The sequence below is a fragment of the Rana temporaria genome, chromosome 4 (genome assembly GCF_905171775.1).
Source record: "Rana temporaria chromosome 4, aRanTem1.1, whole genome shotgun sequence".
Taxonomy (NCBI): domain Eukaryota; kingdom Metazoa; phylum Chordata; class Amphibia; order Anura; family Ranidae; genus Rana; species Rana temporaria.
The window spans coordinates 42,596,814-42,623,065 of record NC_053492.1 but is presented as its reverse complement, the minus strand read 5'-3'; the positions used below and the strand labels follow the sequence as shown (position 1 = coordinate 42,623,065).

Genomic DNA, 26,252 nt, shown 5'->3' with positions numbered 1-26,252 from the left:
CGTGAATAGGCGTATCTAGCTGATTTACATATTTCTAGGCGTAAACAGCGTACACGCCCCTAGCGGCCAGCGTAAATATGCAGTTAAGATACGACGGCGTAGGAGACTTACGCTGGTCATATCTTATACAAATTCTGGCGTATCTGATTCTTTGAATCAGGCGCCAAGATACGACGCCTCAGACTCAGAGATACGACGGCGTATCTGGAGATACGCTGTCATATCTCCTACGTGAATCTGGGCCTATGTTACCAAAAGTATTGGGATGCCTGCCTTATAACCCCCTGTTGCATTTGAGCTGCAGAATGGGATGCATTCAACTAAATGGGTCCACGTCATAACCTTGTCTTAGATATCCACAGGTAGAATACTTTTAGGACTATTGTTTTAGTTTCAATCAGAATTGATGCACTGTAACAGGTTTTAAGGGGTTGTTCACATGGGCGTACTTAAGTGTAAACCCGTGCAAGGACCTTGTTTGCCTGCAAATGGAAGCACAGGTGTTCTGTACATCCCCATGCAGGCAGTCCCATTCATGTCAACTGGCACTCTGCAGCTGGGAGGACTCAATCGCTGATCGCAATTTGACAGCCGTGTGGGTTTTTGTACATGCGAGTGCATTTCCCTAAACTGAAGAAGGGTCTCAACACCTGTCTCGAAATGCATCAGATGTCATTTCATCTACTCTTTGCTTACTGAGCCCCCATCTATGTTACACATTGTGAGATGTTACATTGTTATATGTGAAGCTGCTTATTGTAGATACATTATATTACCAAAAGTATTGGGACACCTCTATTTACCTACATATGAACTTTAATGGCATCCCAGTCTTAGTCAGTAGGGTTCGATATTGAGTTGGCCCACCCTTTGCAGCTATAACAACTTCAACTCTTCTGGGAAGGCTGTCCACAGGGTTTAGGAGTGTGTCTGGGAATGTTTGACCATTCTTCCAGAAGCTCATTTGTGAGGTCAGGCACTGATGTTGGACTAGAGCCCTGGCTCACAGTCTCCACTCGAATTCTTCCCAAAGATTGGGGTCAAGACTCAGACCAGTCAAGTTCCACCACCCCAAACTCACTCATCCATGTCTTTATGGACCTTGCCTTGTGCACTGGTGTGCAGTCACCAGTCATATTGGTGGAACAAGAAGGGATCATCCCCAAACTGTTCCCACAATGTTGAGAGCATGAACTTGACAAAAATGTCTTGGTATGCTGACACCTTAAGAGTTCCCTTTACTGGAACTAAGGAGCCAAGCTCAACCCCTGAAAAACAACACCACACCATAATCCCCCCTCCACCAAATGATTTGGACCAGTGCACAAAACAAGGTCCATAAAGACATGGATGAGTGAGTTTGGGGTGGAGGAACTTGACTGACCTGCCCAGAGACCTCAACCTGAAAGAACACCTTTGGGGTGAATTAGAGCCGAGACTACAAGCCAGTCGTTCTCGTCCACATCAGTGCCTGACCTCACAAATGCGCTTCTGGAAGAATGGTCAAACATAGACACACTTCTAAACCTTGTGGACAGCCTTCCCTGAAGAGTTGAAGCTGTTATAGTTACAAAGGGTGGGCCAGCTCAATATTGAACCCTACGGACTAAGAAAGTTCATGTGCATGTATATACAGGGATCCCAATATTTTTGGTAATATAGTGTATATAGTAAGCGGCTTCACATCTAACAATGTAACATCTCACCATGTGTAACATAGATGGGGGCTCAATAAGCAAAGAGCAGGTGAAATGACAAATGATGCTTTTCAAGACAGGTGTTGAGACTCTTCTTCAGGTTTAGGGAAATGCACTCGCATGTACAAAAACCCACACGGCTGTCAAATTGGGATCAGCGGCTGTGTCCTTCCAGCTCCAGAGTGCCAGTTGACATGAATGGGACTGCCTGCACCGGAATGCACAGAACACCCCATTTGCGGGCAAACTAGGGTGACCACATTTCCAAACTGCCATTCAGGGACACCCCCCCCCCCAAAAAAAAAATACGTTTTTTTACATATTTTTTTGCCAGTTTTGGGGGCAGGGGCGTATCCTGAAATCAGCGGGCCCGTGACAGAGGGCTGGGTGACAGGGGACTGGGTGACAGAGGGCTGGGTGACAGAGGGCTGGGTGACAGAGTGACAGAGGACTGGGTGACAGAGGACTGGGTGACAGGGGACTGGGTGACAGGGGACTGGGTGACAGGGGACTGGGTGACAGGGGACTGGGTGACGGAGGGCTGGGTGACGGAGGGCTGGGTGACGGAGGACAGGGTGAAAGGGGACTGGGTGAAAGGGGGCTGGGTGACAGGGGGCTGGGTGACAGGGGGCTGGGTGACAGAGGGCTGGGTGACAGAGGGCTGGGTGACAGAGGGCTGGGTGACAGAGGGCTGGGTGACAGGGGACTGGGTGACAGAGGGCTGAGTGACAGAGGGCTGAGTGACAGAGGGCTGGGTGACAGAGGGCTGGGTGACAGAGGGCTGGGTGACAGAGGGCTGGGTGACAGGTGACAGAGGGCTGGGTGACAGAGGGCTGGGTGACAGAGAGCTGGGTGACAGAGATCTGGAGCTGGGTGACAGAGGGCTGGGTGACAGAGGGCTGGGTGACAGGGGACTGGGTGACAGGGGACTGGGTGACAGGGGGCTGAGTGACAGAGGGCTGAGTGACAGAGGGCTGGGTGACAGAGGGCTGGGTGACAGGTGACAGAGGGCTGGGTGACAGAGGGCTGGGTGACAGAGAGCTGGGTGACAGAGGGCTGGGTGACAGAGAGCTGGGTGACAGAGAGCTGGAGCTGGGTGACAGAGGGCTGGGTGACAGAGGGCTGGGTGACAGGGGACTGGGTGACAGAGGGCTGGGTGACAGAGGGGGACAGGGGGACTGGGTGGCGGAGGGCTGGGTGTGGGTGACAGAGGGCTGGGTGACAGAGGGCTGGGTGACAGGGTGACAGAGGGCTGGGTGACAGGGTGACAGAGGGCTGGGTGACAGAGGGCTGGGTGACAGGGTGACAGAGGACTGGGTGACAGAGGACTGGGTGACAGGGTGACAGAGGACTGGGTGACAGAGGACTGGGTGACAGAGGGACTGGGTGACAGAGGGACTGGGTGACAGAGGGACTGGGTGACAGGGTGACAGAGGGCTGGGTGACAGGGTGACAGAGGGCTGGGTGACAGGGGGTTGGGTGACGGAGAGCTGGGTGACGGAGGACTGGGTGATGGAGAGCTGGGTGACAGAGGGCCGGGTGACAGAGGGCCGGGTGACAGAGGACTGGGTGACAGGGTGACAGAGGACTGGGTGACAGAGGACTGGGTGACAGAGGACTGGGTGACAGAGGACTGGGTGACAGAGGGCCGGGTGACAGAGGGCCGGGTGACAGAGGGCCGGGTGACAGAGGGCTGGGTGACAGGGTGACAGAGGACTGGGTGACAGAGGACTGGGTGACAGGGTGACAGAGGACTGGGTGACTGGGTGACAGAGGACTGGGTGACAGAGGGCTGGGTGACAGAGGGCTGGGTGACAGAGGGCGGGGTGACAGAGGGCGGGGTGACAGAGGGCGGGGTGACAGAAGGCTGGGTGACAGGGTGACAGAGGGCTGGGTGACAGGGTGACAGAGGGCTGGGTGAGGGGGGACTGAGTGACAGAGGACTGGGGGACAGAGGACTGGGGGACAGGGTGACAGGGGACAGGGTGACAGGGGACAGGGTGACAGAGAGCTGGGTGACAGAGAGCTGGGTGACAGAGAGCTGGGTGACAGAGAGCTGGGTGACAGAGAGCTGGGTGACAGAGAGCTGGGTGACGGAGGGACTGGGTGACGGAGGGCTGGGTGACGGAGGGCTGGGTGACGGAGGGCTGGGTGACAGGGACTGGGTGACAGAGAGCTGGGTGACGGAGGGCTGCCTGACGGAGGGCTGGGTGACGGAGAGCTGGGTGACTGAGAGCTGGGTGACGGAGAGCTGGGTGACGGAGAGCTGGGTGACGGAGGGCTGGGTGACGGAGAGCTGGGTGACGGAGAGCTGGGTGACGGAGGGCTGGGTGACGGAGGGCTGGGTGACGGAGAGCTGGGTGACGGAGGGCTGGGTGACGGAGGGCTGGGTGACGGAGAGCTGGGTGACGGAGAGCTGGGTGACGGAGAGCTGGGTGACGGAGAGCTGGGTGACGGAGAGCTGGGTGACGGAGAGCTGGGTGACGGAGAGCTGGGTGACGGAAGGACTGGGTGACGGAGAGCTGGGTGACGGAAGGACTGGGTGACAGAGGGACTGGGTGACAGAGGGACTGGCTGACAGAGGGACTGGCTGACAGAGGGACTGGCTGACGGAGGACTGGGTAGAGAGAGATTATACAGTCCAGATTACAATTTGCAGGGGCAGCAGAGGTGACAGAGAAAGGGGGGTGCACCATGCAACCCCCCCCCCCCTTTCTCACTGTCACCTCTGCTGCCCCTGCAAATTGTAATCTGGACTGTATAATCTCTCCCCCCATTGCATGGTCAACCCCCCCCCCCCCCTGCACCTACCTTTTCTGCCCCTGCTCCAAGGATGGCCGGCGCGGCGCAGCGGAAGTCGGGACTCGCGGGAGGTCGGGACTCAGGACGGGCGGCGGATCGAGTCCAGCTGAGCAACCAAGGCCTGAAGGGGAGGAGGAGGATGTCTTGGTCTGTGCCGCGGTAGGTGAGTGACTCACTGCTGTGACGGTGCTGTCTCTCTGCCTGTTACGCTGGCGCTGCTGCTCTCTCTGCAGCAAGAATCGCGGCTGGCCGCTGGAGGAGTCGGAGGTGGGGGAGGAGTCGGAGGCGCAGAGAGCGGGACACGGTGACGTCACTGGTTGCTACAAGCCAAGCGGGGCTTCCCTAGCAACCAGTGATTTAGAATCATTTAATTACAGCGACAGCAGCGGCAGTGAGTGTGGCAGGCAGTTGATTCCGGGACTCTCTATTGTCCCGGTTTGAAGGCTCCCGGGACACGGGACAAAAATGTATATTACGGGACGATCCCGGGCAAACCGGGACACGTGGTCACCCTATCGGCCAGGCTTGGCTCCCCTCGCGGTCACGCCCTGTGCCGCACAGGGTGTGAACTGAGAGGGGAGCCGAGCTTGGCCGAGTGTACCCGAGAGTACTGCCCTCGGTATATGTCGGCGGCGGCGTTCAAAGACAGTGCGGGAAAGAAGTGCACGGTATACGCCGATAAATACGGTAATTCTCACTGTGCAGCAAAGCATTGCAGCAAGTATACAATCCTGTCCAGCTGCCATTGGGTGGGCAGATAGAGGGTGGTAATAACCAGGCTTAACCAAATGTTTTTAACCCTCCTCCCAACTGCAAGTGTGAATTTAGCTCTACAGCACCAGCAGTAAAAGATTTAATTAAAACATTAGTTATGCTGAAAACATGATCGGTAGTCATTGAGAGTGTTTACTGGTCAAGTCTTTAGGCCCACCTGCTGCAGCACTACAAGTTCCCCTATGTAATAGGTATTATTATTATTATTATTATTATTTAAGGTATTTATATAGCGCCGTCAATTTACGCAGCGCTTATGTATTAACAACTCAATTATCAACAGGATAGGTTTACAATAAAAAAAAAAACATTTGGCAAGATGATCCTGTGAGCTAATTTTAGGTATTTTCCATTAAACTCAGAAAGGGAAACCAAAGAGGAAGTGAGAACTACAAACTTCCACAAAGGTGTCACTTTTAGTGAATGGAAGGCTACAATAATTAGCTCATGATCCTAGGTACATTTAATCATTGATTAAGCCGCAGGTGCAATGCCTGTGATCTGTAAAACGTCCTGCAATAAATCCTTTAACCACTTCGTTACCGGGCCTATTTTGGCACTTCTCTCCTTCATGTAAAAATCACAATTTTTTTGCTAGAAATTTAATCAGAACCCCCAAACATTATATATATTTTTTTTAGCAGACACCCTAGGGAATAAAATGGCGGTCATTGCAACTTTTTTTCTCGCATGGTATTTGCGCAATAATTTTTCAAACGCCTTTTTTTAGGGAAAAAAACAGTTTCATGAATTAAAAAATAACAAAACAGTAAAGTTAGCCCAATTTTTTTGTATAATGTGAAAGACGATGTTACGCCGAGTAAATAGATACCTAACATGTCACGCTTTAAAATTGCGCACACTCATGGAATGGCGCCAAACTTCGGTACTTAAAAATCTCCATAGGCAACGCTTGAATTTTTTTTACAGGTTACTATTTTTGAGTTACAGAGTAGGTCTAGTGCTAGAATTGTTGCACACGCTTTAACGCACGCGATGATACCTCACATGTGGGGTTTGAACGGTGTTTACATATGTGGGCGGGACTTGCATGTGCGTTCGCTTCTGCACGCGAGCGACCGAGACAGGGGCGTTTTAAAATTTTTTTTTATTATTGTTTTTTATTTTTTTACTTCATTTTTTTATTTTTACACTTTTTTAGAATTTTTTTTTTTTGATCACTTTTATTCCTATTACAAGGAATGTAAACATCCCTTGTAATAGGAATCACTGTGACAGGTCCTCTTTATGGAGAGATGTGGGGTCAATAAGACCCCACATCTCTCCTACAGGCTTACAAGCATGAAATCGGTGAAAAAAAATTCACCGATTACATGCCGACAGCCGCGATAGCGGCTTTGTTTACTTCCGGGTACCGGGTACCAGGCGTGAACCAATTATCAATTGGTTTGCGCAAAATTTATAGTGTTTACAAAATAGGGGATAGTTTTATTGCATTTTTATTAAAAACTTTTTTTTTACTACTAATGGCGGCGATCAGCGATTTTTTTCGTGACCACAACATTATGGCGGACACATTGGACAATTTTGACACATTTTTGGGACAATTGTCATTTTCACAGCAAGAAATGCTATAAAAATGCATTGTTTACTGTGAAAATGACAATTGCAGTTTGGGAGTTAACCACTAGGGGGCGCTGAAGGGGTTAAGTGTGACCTCATATGTGTTTCTAACTGTAGGGGGGCGAGGCTGGACGTGTGACATCATTGATCGTCTTTCCCTATATCAGGGAACACACGATCAATGACAGCGCCACAGTGAAGAACAGGGAAGCTGTGTTTACACACAGCTCTTCTCGTTCTTCATCTCCGGGGACCGATCGCGGGACTCCAGTGGCTGGGCACTTAAAGAGGACGTACAGATACGTGCTTGTGCCCAGCCGTGCCATTCTGCCGACGTATATGTGCAGGAGGCGGTCCTTAAGTGGTTAAACCTTTCATTTTCAAGCTGCAGCGCTGTCATTTTCTGTAAAATGCAATATGGCAACCTGGGGGTGTTCTGTACACAAAATTTGTACAGAACACTCCGCGGGAACATCATTTTCTTCTTCTGTGATTGGCTCACTGATTTTCCCAGACGTCTGCACTAATGCCCTGTACACACGATCGGTTCGTCTGATGAAAACGGACCGATGGACCGTTTTCATCAGACGAACCAATCGTGTGTGGGCCCCATCGTTTTTTTCCCATCGGTGATAAAACTTAGAACCTGTTTTAAAATGTTCTGATGGTTAAAAAACCGATAGAAAAAAACGATCGTCTGTGGGGAAATCCATCGGTCAAAAATCCACGCATGCTCAGAATCAAGTCGACGCATGCTCGGAAGCATCAAACTTTTTTCTCAGCACGTCGTTGTGTTTTACGTCACCGCGTTGGACATGATCGGATTTTTAATTGATGATGTATAGGCATGCAGACTGATGAAAGTCAGCTTCATCGGATATCTGATGAAAAAAATCCATCGGTCCGTTTTCATCGGATGAACCGATCGTGTGTACGTGGCATAAGAGACAAGTCAGATTTTTGGCATCGCCTTCAACACAAATGTCAATGACAACAGACAGTTTGACAATTCCATTATTATAAATCAATCGTCAATCACTGCGCAGGCGTTCCGCCGACTTCAGCCTTTTCGCTGTGACAGCTGTTAAATAGCCAAGGGCGGGGCCTCCCGGTGTCGTAACCGGGGCACTTCGCCCCTCCTGACATCATGTGACCGGCTTTTTGTCAGGCAAAATGTGGTGCCACTTGGTTCCACCCCTTCACTCCTAAACAAAAAGCCTTCTGTGTTCATAAGGACAGCTTTCCTCTCTGCGGCTTGCACAGATCCCTGCCTACCCTGCACTCATGGTGGAGACAAGGGAGATGCAGGTGCAGTGTGGGATGGGGCATGCCATGGTAAGGTGCACTGTGATACCCATCTGTGCCCGGGTGTACAGATCTTCCTGCAAGTGAGAGAAAGAGGCAGAGCCACCTACACTGCCAGGAGGTAATATAGCTGGGTCGGTTAGGTGAGATACTCGGAAGATTTTGTAGCACACACCTCAACCCTGCACTCTGTACATAGCGCACCCCTAAGCTCTGCACTCTGTACATAGCGCACCCAGAGGCGTTGCTAGGGGGGTGCGGTCCGCACCTGGGTGACACCCGCTAGAGGGGTGACACCATCCCGTTTTTTTTTTTTTTTTAGCTGACATGCCCAGCAGGTGACACCCGCCAGAGGGGTGACACCGGGGCCACCGCGCCACTAAACACTGTACTGTATTGATTGGAGCGGTGCAAGCAGGGCATCTAGCCGTTCAGGGAGGCTGCCTGTAACATTCCTCAGTCAGGCTATCCCCGTGTGAGCTGGAGTTGGTGGGCGGAGCTGTGGGTGTGGCTGCCTCCTCTTCTCCTCCCACAGACTCCTTCACCATCGATGATGCTGCAGCTCAAGCAGCTAGAGGTGAGGACACAGCAGCCCCGCCCACAAGCCCGGGTCTTCATCTGCATTCATGCTATGTAAGTAAGTTACTCTGCAGTGTCACTACATAGAGTTCCAAGATGCACTGTGCCACCACAGCCTACCTTGTACCACCCAGCCTGCCCTGTACCACCCCAGCCTACCCTGTACCACCCAGCCTGCCTTGTGCAATGCCAGCCTACTCTGTACCACCCAGTCTGCCTTGTGCAATGCCAGCCTACCCTGTACCACCCAGCCTGCCTTGTGCAATGCCAGCCTACTCTGTACCACCCAGTCTGCCTTGTGCAATGCCAGCCTACCCTGTACCACCCAGCCTGCCCTGTGCAATCCCAGCCTGCCCTGTAACACTCCAGCCTACCCTGTACCACCCCAGCCTGCCCTGTGCAATCCCAGCCTGCCCTGTACCACCCCAGCCTGCTCTGTGCCACCCCAGCCTGCCCTGTACCGCCCCAGCCTGTACCGTGCCCATGCGCTGCCTGCTTGGTGCTGGGCAGCCTAGACAGAGGGGGGGTAACACCATGTTTTACCGCACCGGGTGACACCAACCCTAGTGACGCCACTGAGCGCACCCCTGAACTCTGCATCTGTATATAGTGCACTCCTGAACGCTGCACTCTGTACTTAACGCACCCCTGAACTCTGCACTCTGTACACTGGCACCCCTCAACTCTGCATCTGTATATAGTGCACACTGTATCATATCCAATATTTTTTTTAATATCCAACTTCATAAAGGTAGGCCCATATGTATTCTGCTACATGTTTTTGGGGGGAAAAAAGGGGGGGGGGATCCTCTGGAGGTGGTCAATAAGAAAATGTATTTAAACAACTGTAGTATTAGGCTGTCACATAACAGAATTGAAAAAGTGAAGGGGGTCTGAATACTTTATGTATCTCATCATAAAATCAGTGAAAGGGCCGTTTCTGAAATCCGCCATCACTTTTCCTCACCTTATGGTCACATTGTAAACAGACAGTTACAAGTTCTCCAGAAGCTGTTTATGCAATACACCAAGTGTGAAAACTGTTTGATGCAGCTCTTATTTTGCTGTTTTTTAAGGCTTGTGGTTGATTGTTCAACAGACCATAATGGCACAAGTTTTTTTAGAAAACAATATCTAAAGAGGAAAAATGGAGAAAGCCGTATAGCTTTGTATACTCTACTGTACATATCAGAGATTTCCATTGTGTTACGGACAGCTGTGGGCTTCATAGGTCTAGCATTGCTTCTTCTGCTGTTTTTGTAGCTTGCCCATTGCTTTAGCAGTATAGGAAAGAAAGCAAGCCAAGAATAGCCATTCTGTTAAAGGAGAACTTCCTTTTTAGTGCAGAGTCTCTGCAAACTTATTGATGAGATGGGTATGATCCCACCACTGCCAACTGCAAGTCCTGGGTGCCATTGGTGCCCAACCTGTGGCCCTTTGGTACTTAGGGCCAGTTTCACGTAGAATCGGGGCGGCGTATTGTATCCTAGATACGTTACACCGCCGCAATTTTTCATCGCAAGTGCCTGATTCACCAAGCACTTGCGATGAAAACTACGCCGGCGCAAGGCGGGCCAATTCAAATGGGCGTGTGCCGTTTAAATTAGGCGCGCTCCCGCGCCGGACCGACTGCGCATGCTCCGTTTCCTAACTCCCGCCGTGCTTTGCGCGCCGTGACGTCATTTTTTTGAACGGCGACGCGCATAGCGTACTTCCGTATTCCCGGACGGCTTACGCAAACGACGTTAAATTTTGAATTTCGACGCGGGAACGGCGGCCATACTTTAGACAGCAATACACTTGCTGACTAAAGTTAGGGCACCAAAAAAAACGACTAACTTTGCGACGGGAAACTTGACTACGGACGACGTAGCGAACGCGAAAAACCGGCGTGGATTGCCGTAACTCCTAATTTGCATACCCAACGCTGGTTTACGACGTGAACTCCCCCCAGCGGCGGCCGCGGTACTGCATCCTAAGATCCGACAGTGTAAAACAATTACACATGTCGGATCTTATGGCTATCTATGCGTAACTGATTCTATGAATCAGTCGCATAGATAGAAACAGAGATACGACGGCCTATCAGGAGAAACGCCGTCGTATCTCATTTGTGAATCTGGCCCTTACTGTTTACTATTTGGGCCTTAGTGGTCAGTAGTGTGTATTTTCCCTGTCTACATACTGAGAGCCAGTAAAGGAAATGTATTTTTTACACTGGCTACTGGTAGTGTGGTGTTTTTGGTTTATTTCTTATTATTACTGACCATTCCCTTCAGTGCTCATTAGTGCCGCCTCATCATTTCCGCCTGATCAGGGCCCATCAGTTTCACCTGATCAGTGCCCATCAGTTCCGCCTATCAGTGCCCATCAGTGCATCCTATCAGTGCCCATCAGTGCAGCCTATCAGTGCTCATCAGCGCAGCCTCATGAGCGCACATCAGTGAAGGAGAAAAATGACTGTAGCACCCTGCTCCCAATGAGTGGGTGCTATATGTTAAAATTATAGTTGTCTGAGCAATAGTTTGGCTCAGAAAGATTGTATTCAAATTGTGGTTTTGTTTCAGTTCGGCTGGTTGCGCGTTTTTTCCACTTGACAGTAGGTGTCGCTGTCACCACTGGTCAAGGTTGGAAATGTAACAGGTTGAATGTATTGGGTATTCCTTTTTCAGAAGTGGTTCAGGGGGTGTGGTCAGGATGAGGGTACTTAAAGGAGTTCTCTGACCTAAAACTTTTAACCCCCGCTGTGCCCGGGCTGTAAAACTATACAAAATAAACTTTCACTTACCTGCCTACGATCCCCCGTTGTTCCGATATCGCCGTCCCGTTCTCCGGTCCCGGTCTCTTCCGCTTCCTGTGTGTCGGTGACTCATAGTGCGCTCAGCCTATCAGCGGCCGCGACGGGACATTGCTGCGGCCGCTGATAGGCTGAGCGCACTATGAGTCACCGACACACAGGAAGCGGAAGAGAGCGGGACCGGAGAACGGGACGGTGATATCGGAACAACGGGGGATCGTAGGCAGGTAAGTGAAAGTTTATTTTGTATAGTTTTACAGCCCGGGCACAGCGGGGGTTAAAAGTTTTAGGTCAGAGAACTCCTTTAAGGGACAGACACCATTTTGTGGGGTTGGTTTTGCCTGGCCTTAGGGATGTATTGCCGGTTCCCGCCTCGGGGCCACGTTGGCCTGAGGCTCCGTTACTGAGATGTAGGCCCAGGAGCTGCTGGGGCCTACTGATCCAGGGATGGTCCTGTGTCGCCTTGCCTGTTGGAAGGGACCGAGCAATTGAGGACTCAATTGAAGGATGCATCCGGATCAAAATCTGTCCCATCAGTGAAGCCTCTTAGTGTCTATCATTGCCGCCTATCAGTGCTCATCAGTGCCGCCTCATCAGTACCCATCAGTGAAGGAGAAAAAATACTTATTTACAAAGCTTTTTAACAGAAACTAAGAAAAACTTTTTATTTTTTTCAAAAATGTTGGTCTTTTGTCATTTGTTTAGCAAAAAATAAAACAACCCAGTGGTGATTAAATACCACCAAAAGAAAGCTCTATCTGTCTCAAAAAATGATAAACATTTTGTTTGGGTACAGTACTGCCCAATGTACCGCGCAATAGTCATTCAAAGTGTGACAGCGCTGAAAGCTGAAAATTGGCCTAGGCAGGAAAGGGGTAAAAGTACCCAGTAGGCAAGTGGTTAAAGATGATCTCCAGGCAAATATCGCAATGCAAAGATGCATACCTTCCAACTTTTTGAGATGGGAATGAGGGACACATATCAGCAAATGTATGCAGGCATAGGAGGAGAATTGTCCAAAAAAACAAGATTTGTTAAACCCACAAAAACTTTTTTTTTTTTTTTACCACTACTATTCCTTTATATTGGCTTTCAGTATTTACAAATGCAGACATTTAGAAATTAGATGAAAGGTTTAGGGCTGGAAAACACTTTTTGAAAGATAAAAAGTGCATTTTATATACAACTATATAGATCAGACCAAAATGAGGGACAAATGAGAAGGAATGAGGGACATTGCTCCAAATCAGGGACAGTTGTGAGCTATGAAAGATGAGATCCATACATGGATGGCTGTTTTTCCTGCCAAGGTATTTATATCCCTCTCCATTGTTTTTTTCAGCTGAATTTAAGTAACACTTATGGTCAGGGCCGATCCTAGGCAGGGTGCACAGGGTGCATTGCACCCAGGCGCCTGCAGAGGTGGGGGCGCCGAAGTGCCAGAGTTCTCCCCTTTTCATCTTCTCTCCTTGTTTGTGTCCGTCCAGAACTAGTGTTCTGAGCATAGGTGTGTGTCCGTCTAGAACTGATGTGTGAGCATAGGGCAGCCCGTCCAGCCTCGGGGGAGGGCCACTCCTCTTCCTGACATGAGAGTTCTAGTTTTCAGTGGCTGCTGAGTGATGATGTGCAGGAATGAATTCCTCACACTGGGAGTCTTGGATCATGCTCTCCAGTTGGAATGCCTCCCACTCCCATCTCCATCTCAGGCTGCACAGAGAGAAAATTGAGGTGAGTCATAGTGTTCAGTGTGCTGTGTGCTGGGGGATGGCATCCCCAGCATCCCTTTACATCCCTTTACACGTGCTCTGGGCTGCCCCTGCTCTAGATGTTTTATGGAATGATAGATTGCATAGGATACACAGCCCCTGCCCATTCCAGCGCCTAGTCCATCTACAGATGTGATGTATAATGAGATGTAAAGGGGAGGAGTTAGTAAAATGACAACGCCCATGTGGGGGGGCAGCAGAAATATTTCTGCACCCAGGCACCTGTGACCCTAGGATCGGCCCCGCTTATGGTCCGTACACACGACCGGTTTTCCCGTTGGAAAAAGTCCAATTAGAGCTTTTGGACGGAAATCCCGGCTGTGTGTATGCTCAATCAGACTTTTTCCAACAGGAAAACTGCAGGAAAACAAAGAGCAGGATCTCTTTTTTCCTGCCAGAAAAAAATCCTAGTGGGAAAACCGTTCGTCTGTATGCAATTTCAACGCGCAAAAAAAAAATGCATATGCTCTGAATCAAGTCGACGCATGCTGGAAAGCATTGAACTTCACTTTTATCGGCTCGTCGTAGTGTTCTACGTCACCGCATTTTTGGCGGTCAGAATTTGGTGTAATCGTGTGTACGCAAGACAAGCTTGAGCGGAATACCGTCTGGAAAACCATTGTTTTTTTTTCCTGACTGGAAAACCGCTCGTGTGTACGTGGCATAACAGGTCTTGTCTCTCCCCCAACCTGTGACTGGACAGTGAAAGGAGAAGCAGCAGACCTGATCTCACTGTCACGCTGCTCTTTTCTCCTATCAGCAGGTTTCTTGTTAGCACATGAGCACTGCAGAACAACTGATTGGCTGTCTCCTTTTGCTTCTCCCTATCCTACTGTACTTGGATTGCAAGAGACAACTAGAGAGCTGCACTAATCTGTGTGTTTTATATCTACCTAAAGTTAAGCTTTAGCTCCTGAGAATTTACCGAAAGAAGCCGAACGTCGGTGCGCAGGCGCCGTATAGAGCCGACTCGCAGTCCGGCTTCTTTAGGCAACTCATGACGCGGCCGTATGCGCCGGGGGGGAAGCTTTTGTCATACGTCATTTACTTAGCCTGTGCATAGGAACGCCCACTCCCGCGGGATTCACTACCCGGAAGACGGGGGGGGGGGAATAACGATACAACGGTATGTACGGCAAAAAAAAAAAGATCAGCATACTCTCAATGTCGGAAGTGAGCTCAATGTAATGTTAGAATTTTTTTTTAGAGTGAACCCCCGATTTAAGACATTATTCAGAAGGCTTTGCAGGGTTGGTACCACTTTGCACGGTCCCAATGTCCAGATCTGCTCTAGCTAACTCATCCTTGAGTAGTTCGGAAAGGCTGAGATGAAAATGGTTACGGAGTGTAACATCATTCCACTCAATGGCCCACCTCTGAAATTCCGCTATGAAGTCCTCAACAGGTCCTGTACCTTGTTTGAGATTCCTAATAGCATTTTCCGCAGTGAGTTGCTTGTTGAAGTCATCATAAAACAAGGACATAGCTGCGAAAAATTGTGGACATGAATGTAGGATTGGATCCTCTTTTTCTAGGTATTTATTTGCCCAAGCACGTGGTTCTCCACGCAAATAGGATATGAGGGTAAGTACCTTAATCCTGTCATTGGGGAAGGTGCGAGGGCGAAGTTCAAACATTAATTTACATGCATTAATGAATTCTCTGTAGGCCTTTCGATCACCTGTAAAGGGTGCAGGTGGATTGGGGGAAAACGAGGCACATTTGGATTTTCTTGCAGTGTTTGGTTCTCCAACTGCAGGGTTTGTACAGTCTGTACAAGTGTGTCTACCTTTTGAGAAAGGGCGACTACATGGTTGGCAAGCTCCGCTGGGTTCATTTTTAAGGTTCTATTATTCTGTAACGGCTCTGGTGAACGGGAGTGAACGACAACTGAGGTTAGCAAGGATTACAATGCACTTCTCTATGTGAGAATTCAGTATTAGGCCCCAGGCGTCACTCCACACAAACAGGAGTTTGGGGGTTCTCTACATCATCTCTCTCTCACATAAAGGAAGGCGTTGAGCTACTAAGGTTGGACGTATTACAACATGCAACCAAACCTTAGCGTTTAAAAGTATACCATACACGTGAAGATTCCAATGCACTTCTGTATGCAAGTGATTATCAGTACAGGACCCCAGGCGTCACTCCAATCAGAAAACAGGAGTTTGGGGGTTCTCTACATCATATCACTTTAACGTAAAGAAAAGAGGACTTTGGACCACTGCGCAACAGACCAGGTGTGTTTTCTTTAGCCCAGGTAAGACGCTTCTGACGTTGTTTGTTGTTTAGGAGGCTTGACAAGAGGAATACGACATTTGAAGCCCATGTCCAGGATCCGTCTGTGTGTGGTGGCTCTTGATGCACTGACTCCAGCCTCAGTCCACTCCTTGTGAAAGTCCCCAACACTTTTGAATGGCCTTTTCCTGACAATCCTCTCCAGGCTGCTCTCATCCCTGCTGCTTGTGCACCCTTTTCTTCCACACTTTTCCCTTCCACATAACTTTCTATTAACCACTTGACAACTGGGCACTTAAACCCCCTTAATAACCAAACCAATTTTCAGCTTTCGGTGCTCTCACATTTTGAATGACAATTACTCAGTCATGCAACACTGTATCCATATGAAATTTTCGTCCTTTTTTCACACAAATAGAGCTTTCTTTTGGTGCTATTTATTATTTTTTTTGCTATAAATGAAAAAAGAACATACATTTTGTAAAAAAAATGAATTTTTCTTAATTTCTATAAAATTTTGTGAAAAAGTAATTTTTCTTCATAAATTTGGCCAAAAATGTATACTGCTACATATCTTTGGTAAAAAAAAAAAAAATTGTGGATATTATTTAGTCTGGGTGAAAGTTATAGGGTCTACAAGCTATGGTGCCAATTACTGAAAATGTATCAATTTGATCACACCTGATGTACTGACAGCCTCTCTCGTTTCTTGAGACCCTAACATGCCAGTAAAGTACAAATACCACCCAAATGACCCCTTTTTGGAAAGAAGATATTCCAAGGTAGTTAGTTTTTTGAAGTTGTAATTTTTTCCCACAATTCTTTGCAAAATTAAGATTTTTTTTATTTTTATTTTTTTTCACACCAAATTATCATTATAACAGGTTATTTCTCTCACATGGCATGCACATTCCACAAATGACACCCCAAAATATTTTTTGCTGCTCCTCTTGAGTATGGCGATACCACATGTGTGAGACTTTTACACATTCTGGCCACATACAGAGGCCCAACACTGAAGTAGCAACTTCAGGCGTTCTAGGAGCATAAATTACACATCTAGGGCCAGATTCACATAGAGATACGACGGTGTAGCTCCTGATACGCCGTCGTATCTCTGAGTTCGGCTGGTCGTATCTATGCGACTGATTCATAGAATCAGTTACGCATAGATATGCCTAAGATCCGACAGGTGTAAGTGACTTACACCGTCGGATCCTAACTGCAATTTTAAAATGGCCGCTGGGGGCGTTCTCGTTGATTTACGCCGAGAATATGTAAATCAGCGAGATACGCCAATTCACGAACGTACGTGGGCCCGACGCAGTCACTTTACGCCGTTTACGTAAGGGTTTTCCCGGCGTATAGTTACCCCTGCTTTTATGAGGCGCAGCCAATGTTAAGTATGGCCGTCGTTCCCGCGTCAAATTTTGAAATTTTCCGTAGTTTGCGTACGTCGATTCACAAAAGCGCTGGACACAAGTTACGCTCACGCCGAAACCAATGACGTCCTAGCGACGTCATTGGGAGCAATGCATGCGGGGAAAATTCACGGACGGCGCATGCGCAGTTAAATTGGCACGGGGACGCGCCTGATTTAAATACAACACTCCCACTAGCCGCGGAATTTGAATTGAATTGAATGCCGGAGGATTTACGATACGCCGCCGCAAGTTTTGAGGTAAGTGTTTTGTGAATTACCCACTTGCCTCAAAAACTTGCGGCGGCGGATCTTAAATCATATAGGTTACGCGGATCTAAAGATCCGCTAACCTATGTGAATCTGGCCCTATATCTCTCAACCACCTATTACACTTTTGAAGGCCCTGGAGCACCAGGACAATGGAAACGCCCACAAAGTGACCCCATTTTGGAAAGCTAACACCCCAACGTATAATCTATGAGGCATTATGAGTCTTTTGAATGGTTCATTTTTTTCCAGATGTTTTTGGAATATGTGGGAAAAAAATGAAAACGCATTTTTTTTACACAAAGTTGTCCATTTATAGGATATTTCCAACACATAGCATGTACATAGCAAATATTACACCCCAAAATATATTCTGCTGCTCCTTCTGAGTATGGCGATACCACATGTGTGAGCCTTTTTAACAGCCTGGCCACATAGCGGCCCAACATCCAAGAAGCACCATCAGGTGTTCTAGGGACATAAATTACACATCCAATTTCCTTACAATCTATCACATTTTTGAAGGCCCTTCATATTTCTAACACAGCATGTACATACCAAGAATTACACCCTAAAATACATTCTGCTGAGTAATGGGTAAAAAAAAAAGATTACCTGTGGTTTTAGTAGTGCAATTGTCCACAGGAGAAGAGCCCTGATCCAGGCAGCAGTCAGGGACGTGGTCAGCGACAGTGAATGGAATTGTCCAGGCAGCAGGCAGGAATATTGTTCATAGTCAGTACAGGGATACTGTCCATATACAGTCCAGGGCCAGTGCAAGTAGAGACATTGCCAGCAGTGCCAAAATATTGGTCCTGGTAGTAAGCAGGTACATGGTCCAAGTAGCAGGCCAGGAAAGAATGGGGACAGGGGTAGAGGCTTCTCCCACCTAAATCTCATTGAAGCCTCTGAGTCTCCAGACCCTAATCCGGAAATGAGAAAACTAAAAAAATGTGTTTTCTTCATCCAGAAAAACAATTCTGGAGCCCCTCACATATGTGAGACCCCTGTGTTCCCACTAGCATAGCAGGGTAAAAGATCAATCCAAGAGGCAGGCAAAAAACGTGGTCAAACAGTCCAGGGTCAGTTCCAGAGCAGGCAGAGGTAGGTACAGTTAAGCGTTAGGCAGAAGCGTGGTCGTATAACAGGCCAGGGTCAGTTCCGGAGAAGGCAGAGGTATGTTTAGCGTTAGGCAAAAGCGTGGTCGTATAACAGGCCAGGGTCGGTTTCCGGAGAAGGCAGAGGTATGTACAGTGCAGTGGCATAAGGGGTGTGGAGGAGAATGACAGGAAATGAGAACTACTTTTACCATACTTCCCTAATAATGTTGGGAAGTATGGTAACGGCGGAAACATACACTTATACAGAGGCCTGGTTGGGAGGGACAATCGAGACAATAATACACAGTGTCTTTTCTGACTCCTCCTCTGGCGCACACACGGCATTTTTTCTGACATCTGTAGCCTCTTTCACTGGAGGGGGTTTTCTCAGGAAGTGGCGTTCGTGGAGTCTGCTCACGCAATCAGAGCGAATATTTTCTGGTGGGCTTTCAAGGTACAAAAGGGCGGTGACAACTTCTTCTTGGTAGTGCAGATAGGATACATGATTTTTTGTAAATAACATAAGTGTTATACATGGCCAAAGTGAAAAAATAAATGGACACTTTCTTATACCAGTGGCGGGATTTTCTTGAGGGAAGGTAGGGTTCAATCATCTGATCGTTGAAGTCCACTCCCCCCATAAACAAATTGTAATCATAGACACAAGATGGTTTTTGGATTGGGCCGTTTCTTTTGGGGACTTCCGCGTAGGTGTCGTTGTGGATCGTTGTAAGCATGTGGACGTTTCGTCTGTCCCTCTACTTGACAGTCAATAGCTCCTGGTTCCTCAATGATGCCGTCTCCCCTCGTCGTAGCTTTTCATTGACCAGTTTTTGTGGGAAGCCCTTTCTATTGGCTCTTACTGTGCCACATGCTGGGGTGTCCCTCTGGTGAAGATTGCGAAACAGGGGAAGACTAGTATAAAAATTATCCACATAAAGGTAGTATCCTTTTCCAAGAAGTGGATAGACAAGCTCCCAGACCACTTTTCCGCTGGCTCCGATATACTCTGGGCATTCGGGGGGGGGGTGCAGTTAGGAGTCCTTCCCTTTGTACACCAGGAAGGAGTAGAGGTACCCCGTGACTCGGTCACATAGCTTGTACAATTTAACCCCATATCGGGTCCTTTTGCTGGGGATAAACTGTTTGATGCCCAGCCTGCCTGAGAATTTGACAAGGGACTCATCCACAGAGATATTCTGTTCGGGGATATATAACGGGGAATTTTTCAGAGAAATAATTTAGGAGTGGCCGAATTTTAAATAGTTTGTCAAAAGCTGGGTCATTACGGGGAGGGCACTGGGTGTTGTCATTAAAGTTGAGGAACCGCATTATCATTAGGTATCTTGATCTGGGCATACGGGATGAGAAGACTGGCATGTGGTGGATGGGTTTGGTAGACCAATAGGAGTATGTTTTTTATTTGAGAGACCCATATTATAAGTGAGGCCTAAGAAAATTTGGAATTCCTCTACGGTGAGTTCTCTCCACTCAAAGAGATGGGCATAACTGGAACCAGGGTTGCTTTCTATGTACTGCTGTGCGTAGAGGTTGCACTGGGCCACAATGGATGATAATAATTCTTCAGTGAAAACTAAATGAAAAAAATCGAGCATGGCAAAATCATTGGTGTTCACCTGGACACCTGGCTGGGCGGTGAAAGGGGGGATATTTGCTGCTCCGGAATTAGGGGGAAGCCACAAGGGGTTTTGAAGGCCATAGGGAAGGCTGGCATGGCCCGATCCCTTTGGGGCTGAGATGACACCCTACTGGTGCCTAGCCTTTGTTGCAGTGGCACGGCGCTTGAGGTGAACGGTACTGCCCGTGAGGTGGACGGCACTGCGCTTGAGGTGGACGGCACTGCTCTGCTGGTAGTAGGCTGCTGCTCCATACCAGAACGCCTTCTTTTAATGGGCACACGTTCCTCTTCCGATTCTGTATCAGACCCACTGCTTATAACGGGTTCATAAGCCGAAATCCGAATCGGACTGAGACTCAGAGAGCTCCCCGCTGCTCTCATCGGTCATGCATAGGTGTTGGTAGGCCTCCTCGTTAGTAAATTTTTTTTGGCCATACTGGTGGGCACAGGTGGCACTGGTGGGCATAGGTGACACTAATGGGCACAGGTGGCACTGGTGTGCACTGTAGTGGCACTGGTGTGGCTCTGCTTGTACTGGTGGGCACAGGCGGGACTGATGTGGCACTGATGGGCGCAGGTGGCACTGATGGGCACAGGTGGCACTGATGGGCACAGGTGGCTCTGGTGGCACTGATTAGCACACAGGTGGCACTGGTGGGCACAGGTGGCACTGATGGGCGCAGATGGCACTGGTGGGCACAGGTGGCACTAATGGGCACAGGCTGTAGTGGCACTGGTGTGGCTCTGTAGCACTGATTAGCGCACAGGCGGCACCGGCGGGCACAGGCGGCACTGGTGGGCACAGGCAGCACTCGTGGGCACTGATGTGGCGCAAATAAGCACTGTTGGGCACAGGTGGCACTGATGGGGGCAGGTGGCACTAATGTGCACAGGTGTGGCACTGATGGGCACTTGTGTGGACTGTAGTGGCACTGGTGTTGGTTTGGTGGCACTGGTGTTGCTCTGGTGGCACAGAGGTGGCACAGGTGGCACTTTGGGGCACTGCTCAATGCAAAAAAAACCTTACTGTTTGGGTCACAATCGCTCTCCTCACGCTGTATCGGTGTGAGGAGAGGAGAGTAATGAACTTGTAATGACCCTGTTGTCTAGGTTTGTTTACATTTGTGATCGCTCCGTCATTGGACGGAGTGATCACGTGGTAAAGGGCCGCTGTCATTGGCCCCTTACCGAGATCCGTGTTGCTACGGGTCCCGTGAACCCGGCGCGCACGGATGTTCCTGTGTGTGTGACGGGCTGGGGTATAACTTGAAAGACAAAACAGGCACCCCATAGCCTACATTCATTTATTTTTATTGTTATTTTTTTGATATCCTGCTATTCTATAAAACAACCAGTAGATGGCAGAGAGGGTACCCGAACAGAGTCTATATAAGGCCACATGCACCATGTGACTTAGTGAAACTCATTTTAGTCATAAAGAAGCATGGTCATATATTTTCCTGTTCGTGTATTTTTGTAGGTATGTACTTTAAACCATTCTCATTCTTACTAAACTGTACTAGAAAGGGGGGCGTGGCCAAGACCGGCATGTGAGAGGACGCACTTCTCACAGCTCCTGCCTGATCCGTCTACCGATCCTTCCCCGGCGTCTCTGATCCAGCTCTCTTCGACCCATCAGCTGGCTACCAAGTCCCTGCACCGCCCGGACCCACCCCCGGCCCTCTGTACTAGGGGAAAGACCCGCTGCGGAACGGCGGAGATGACGGGACCGGACATCCAAGATGGCGCCGCCGCGGCCCTCTCACAGCGCACACCACGAGCTGACAAGCCTAAGGAGGGAACCGCAAGGAAACCACCAAAGACTCAGGGTAAGGAGCAGCCGAGGGACATGCTCTTTTTTGCCCAAAAGCTCAAGGGCCCTGCTAGCACTGGGGCGGGGGGGTCGGCAGATGGTGGTGGAGGTGGAGGCCGTGCAACACAGCTAGAGTGGGGTAATGAGGCGGAGGAAACACCCCATAGCTCCAGGGCAGAGGCAGACGCTGATGCTCCCCCCCCTTCGGATGATACACAAGATAATGTGGGGCAACCGACGCTGGCAGACATTCTAAAGGCGGTGCAGGTGGGCAATGCTGACATGAAGGAGCAGTTCGGGGGCCTGAGAGAGGAGGTGTCCCTTCTGAGACAGGATCTCCAAAAAGTCAGGGAGAGAGCAACCGCGGTTGAGAGCAGAGTAAGTGACCTGGAAGATAAGCTCCCACATATAGCGAATGAAGTTAGAGCGGCACACCGTATGGCCCAAGATACGCTAAGCAGAGCCGAGGACACAGAGAACCGTTTACGCAGAAATAATATACGCATTGTTGGCCTCCCGGAGAAGACAGAGGGCAGAGACCCTACCATGTTTGTGGAGAATTGGCTTATAGAAGTGTTCGGGAGGGAAGTATTCTCGCCATTTTTCACTGTGGAGAGAGCCCATAGAGTACCGGGCCGACCCCTCCCACAAGGGGCCCCCCCCCGGTCGATGCTGGCCAAGCTCTTGCACTACCGCGACAGAGAGGCGGTTCTCCGCTGCGCACGGGAGCGAGGAAATGTAACCTTTAATGGGGTCAGAGTGTCGTTTTACCCGGACTTCTCGGCCGAAGTGCAGAGGAGCAGAGCAAGATTTGTTGATGTCAAAAAACGCCTGAGGGCCCTACAGCTACCTTATGCCATGCTCTACTCGGCCAAGTTGCGGGTAACCGCAGAGGGGCATGCACAATTTTTTGAGTCCCCCAGGGAGGCTATGGCTTGGCTGGATCATAATGAACAGGCCCTGCGCCACCGCAGGGCTGACGCGGGAGGAGATTGACCATGGCTTGATCCGTGCCACACTGACTGTGCTTCTGCAATGGGCATGATACTCTCCTCATATTGTTGAACTGCGGCTCTGACTTTTGAATTATCCTGCGTGCAGGTCCGGTTCTCTCTTTTGTACCAGATGCCGGGGAAATCTCTTCACTTTTCCAAAGCGCTAGGAAACAAACTGTGACTGTATTATGCAACTGAATAAAACTTCAGCTGAGATGTTGAGGGGAATAGTGGGCTCACGTTTGAGCTGGGTTAGAGTGCCTGTTCTTGCCCTGTTGGCATTTTGCCTGACCATGTTTGGGCTCCTTCCGGGCCCTCCCGGGAATTGGGATGGCTTGCCCGAACAGGGCCTGCCTAAGCACCATTGCACTAATGTTTGGGGGCACCGTTGTGCCTGGTTATATTTTGAAGTACTCATTGTCCTACAGTCCAAGGGAATATTGTTGTACCTACCGTATCTTTCTTTTTTATTTCTTTTATTTTGGCCATCCGATAATTTGCTATCGTGTAAGACTACCCGCATCGCCCCTCATGCCCGAGTACTACTTTTGCTGCTGCAATGGAAGACACCCCCCTGATCTCCTGGAATGTTAGGGGCATGAACTCCCCCCTGAAACGCACAATGATATTTACATGTATGAAAAAGTTTTACCCTGCTATCTTATGTTTTCAGGAAACGCATTTGACACATGATACCACAAGTTGTTTGAAATACTCATGGGTGGGTAGGGCTTACCATTCCACTCACACCTCCTTTTCTCGGGGTGTGAGTGTACTGGTACACAGATCCCTGGATTACCAGGAATATGCTTCTAAAGTTGACTCAGAGGGGAGGTTTGTGTTTTTACATTGTCGGATGGGAATTTTGAACTGTATTTTGGCGTGTGTTTACATTCCTCCCCCATTTGACGCTCGGGTGTTGAGGCTCCTCTTGGAATTCCTGGAGGGTAGGCCTGATCTCCCGATGCTTCTTGTGGGGGACTTCAATAGCTGGTTGGACCCGGGGCTGGATAAACATCCGGCACCCGGGGCAGACCCTCACAGGGCCACCCCGTTGGCAAGGTTGTTACAGGAGGTGGGTTGGCTGGATGTGTGGCGACACCGAAACCCCACAGCTAGACAATTCTCATGTTTTACGAAGGCTCATGGGTCGCTATCTAGGATAGACCTGGCGGTGGGTAATTCCGCGATGCTCCCCTCGGTTTCAGATGTTGCTTACAGACCTAGATGTATTTCGGACCACTCGTACATGGTAATAACACTTACGGTGTCTCATCCATCTGCTCTTCCCAGAGCACCCTGGAAGTTCAATGCCTTTTGGCTTCAGCTATTTAGTGCCCCGGAGGAGCTAGAGGGGAGTATCCGGAGGTTTTTTGCGGACCAACCCAGCCCAGAATCTATCCTTACTGAATGGGAATCTTTCAAATTGTACCTTAAACGTCTGCTCAGTGGGGAGGTCAATAAGGTTAAGAGGCGTTCGGAGGCTCTCAGGGAGGCTCTGGAGATGCAGGTCCACACATTAGAGACTAAGTATGTCCAGGACCCCACTGAGACAGCTAGAGGGGCGTGGCAGTCTGCTCAATCTGCGTATGAGCACCTGCTCGCCTCCGCGGCCGAAAAAAAAACGTTTTTTCACCAAAACCGCATTTTTTGAGGAGGGAGAGACGACGGGTCGTCTCCTGGCTAGGATAGCGAACTCTGAACAGAAGTCCCCAGCTATTGGGGCACTGCGGACCGTAGCTGGGCGTCTGGTTCATACTCCCGACCTAATCATACAGACACTAGCGGATTTTTACGAACAGCTGTATCGCCCGGCTTCGACCTGTAGCACTGAGGAGCTGTCCGCCTATTTGGACGGCATAGCATTTCAGTGTCTATCCCTTTCCCAGAGCTCGGAGCTGGACTCTCCCTTGACCCTAAAAGAACTACAGGAGGCAGTGGCGACCTTCCCCAATTGTAAAGCTCCAGGGGGTGATGGAATACCCATGGAGATTTATAAACAATACTCGGAGATCCTATTGCCCAGACTACTGAGGGTATTTAATGCTGCAAGGGAGATTGGTGCCCTCCCATCCTCCATGGCTAAGGCACACATTGTACTAATCCTTAAACCGGGCAAGGACCCAGTGGATCCGGCCTCAGACAGGCCGATCTCACTACTCCAGTCTGATATCAAACTCCTTGCGAAAGTGCTGGCCCTCAGATTAAATAAAGTAATTACCTCAGTCATACACCCGGATCAGGCGGGATTTATGCCCAACAAATCTACTGCCATAAACCTCAGAAGGCTATTTCTCAACATGCAGTCCAGGGCAGATAACTTGGGGAGGAGAGCTCTGCTGTCGCTTGACGCTATGAAAGCTTTTGATAGCGTGGAGTGGCCGTATCTCTGGGGAGTGCTGCGGCGATTCGGATTCGGTGAGGTGTTTATCTCCTGGGTGCGGTTGCTGTACCATCTCCCCCAAGCGGCTATCAGAGAGGCTGGGAGAGTGTCTGTGTCTTTTGCTCTGGGCCGGGGTACGCGGCAGGGGTGTCCACTGTCCCCCCTGCTGTTTGCCCTAGCAATAGAGCCACTGGCGAGTCAGATTAGGGACCATAGGGGTATCACCGGCTTCTGCTATGGAGATAGACAGGAGAAGGTGATGCTGTACGCAGATGACACGATGATCCTGTTAGGTGATACGGAGCAATCCCTGAGCAGGACAATGGAAACGGTAGTCAAATTTGGGGAGTTTTCGGGCCTTAAAATAAACTGGTCTAAGTCTGCCTTGATGCCTCTGGACGATACCCAGCTGCAACACGGAGACAGTGTGGGTGGTATCCCTGTAGCCACTACCTTTAAATACTTAGGAATACAGGTGACGCCGCGTATTGGGGAATATGGCTCGTTGAACATCTCCCCGCTGCTGGCTAGATTTCGCTCCCGGGCTAAGACGTGGAATGCTTTGTGTATGTCAGTTGCGGGCAAAGTGAATCTGATTAAGATGATTCTAATGCCCCAACTGCTCTACATGCTGCACAATTCCCCGGTGGTTATCCCCCTAAAGACCTTTAGGATAGTTAACACCATCTTTCGAGAATTGATATGGAAGAATCGCCCACCCAGGATAAAATTAGAGCACCTGCAGCGCCCCAAGGAGGAGGGGGGGCTGGCCCTCCCGAATCCTTGGCTGTACTATCTGGCGTCGCAACTGCAGCACTTAATAGGTACCATGGTACTAGAGGGGGGGCAGTCAGACAGGGTCCCCAGCGCCTCTGAGCATATTATGCTCAGGACGGTGGGAGGAGAGTCGATCCCGACAGCATTGGAGTCCTTGGCCTTTGAAAAATCCCATAAAAACTTCCCCACCTATAGCCTAATACAGAAGACATGGAACAAAGCCAAGTATTTACAAGGGGCCTCGGGGGTCACCGAATTTAGCCCTATCTGGGCAAATGAATCGTATCCTGAACTGGCCAAACTGCAACAAGGG

The 26,252-nt window shown here is 49.5% G+C and overlaps 1 protein-coding gene across 2 annotated transcripts in view; it reads right to left on the bottom strand.

Moving 5' to 3' along the window:
* The window catches only part of LOC120936179 (tyrosine-protein kinase Blk-like), a 161,500-nt gene that overhangs the window by 55,070 nt on the left and 80,178 nt on the right, over positions 1–26,252 (bottom strand). The gene's annotated exons all lie outside the window — the stretch shown is intronic.